The 1,665-nt window shown below is 27.5% G+C and overlaps 1 protein-coding gene across 5 annotated transcripts in view; it reads left to right on the top strand.

Moving 5' to 3' along the window:
* Positions 1-1,665, top strand: part of LOC102675670 (venom acid phosphatase Acph-1-like) — a 41,012-nt gene that overhangs the window by 17,600 nt on the left and 21,747 nt on the right. The window lies entirely within an intron of this gene.

Genomic DNA, 1,665 nt, shown 5'->3' with positions numbered 1-1,665 from the left:
TTGTCGCTATTCTAAGTGGGAAAGCAAACTTGATATTTATATCGGTAAAAATAATGTGATAAGATTGGTCAAATAAAAGGCGTAAATCTGTTTTATGTTTTCACAAAATGAAAGAGGATGTTGGAAAGGCTTTTGTTTCGCAAAAATTTTTTTTTATATATAGATATTATATTTTATATAAAGATTATCAGCAATTTCTTCAGCAGCTTCTTCAAATTTCATTCGTGTCTGTTATTCTGGATTAATCGGAGAAATATCTGTGAAGAAAAAAAAGAGGAGAAAGTTGGGGAAAAAAGGGAAAAAGAATGTAGATGGAGTGGCTTAACTCGTAAACCAGTCAAATTTGTCCGCACTTTTCAGCCCCCCTGTATTTAAAGTGTCGTAAAATACGTCGAGGAAGAAAAAGAAAAAGAAAAAGAAGAGGAAGAAAAAGGGGATTGGAAAAAAGTTGACAAGTTTTGTAAAGCATCCCAACGATCCTTAACGTTTAATTTGTAAAATCTTCATTCTAGATCAATGTCATTTGTAAGAATTATAAAGTTGCTATCTCTTCTTTTGTCTCATTACTCTGATAACAATACAATTTGAATTGTACGTTTATCCATAATAACATAATAACAATACAATTTAAATCTGTTAATCCAAAAATTATTTTCTTTTCATTTTTTTAATGTAACAACAAGTATCCATTCAACTTCTGTCTCATTACCTTGATAACATAAATATAATTTAAATATATTAATCCAAAAATTATTTTCTTTTTATTTTTAATGTAACAAGTATCCATTCAACTTCTATCTCATTACTCTTATAAGTACAATTTAAATCTGTTAATCCAAAAATTACTTTTTTTTCATTTTTTTAATGTAACAATAAGTATCCATTCAACTTCTGTCTCATTACCCTGATAACATAAATATAATTTAAATATATTAATCCAAAAATTATTTTCTTTTTATTTTTAATGTAACAAGTATCCATTCAACTTCTATCTCATTACTCTTACAAGTACAATTTAAATATGTTCATTCAAAAATTACTTTCTTTTCATTTTTTTAATGTAACAACAAGTATCCATTCAACTTCTGTCTCATTATCCTGATAACATAAATATAATTTAAATATGTTAATCCAAAAATTACTTTCTTTTCTTTTGTTTAATGTAACAAGTATTCATTCAACTTCTATCTCATTACCCTGATAACATAAATAATACAATTTAAATATGTTAATCCAAAAATTATTTTCTTTTCATTTTTTAAATGTAACAATAAATAAAAATTCAACTTCTATCTCATTACCTTGATAACATAAATACAATTTAAATATGTTAATCCAAAAATTATTTTTCTTTTATTTTTAATGTAAGCAACAAGTATTTGTTCAATTAGAGGATAGACAATACAATTGTAATTGTCGATCTTGTTTGTTTTTTCTTATTGTATCGACAAGGAAAATGGTAGAATCGTTGGAATCGATTAACTTTTGGCTGGCAACCGGTGATTTTCGAGATTTTCCTTCTCACGACGAAAATTTCTAGGGGTAGGCGTACCTCATTCGTTTCCCTCCTCTCTTTTTTTCGGAAGACTCTTGAAGTCGCCTTTCGCAAAAGGCGGCAGCCTCGAGAAACCTAATTATCCTCCGCTAATACGCAACAAATGAGCC

Source organism: Apis dorsata, unplaced genomic scaffold (assembly GCF_000469605.1).
Source record: "Apis dorsata unplaced genomic scaffold, Apis dorsata 1.3 scaffold_11, whole genome shotgun sequence".
Taxonomy (NCBI): Eukaryota; Metazoa; Arthropoda; class Insecta; order Hymenoptera; family Apidae; genus Apis; species Apis dorsata.
The sequence above is the reverse complement of the archived record's forward strand: the minus strand, read 5'-3'. Positions and strand labels throughout refer to the sequence as shown.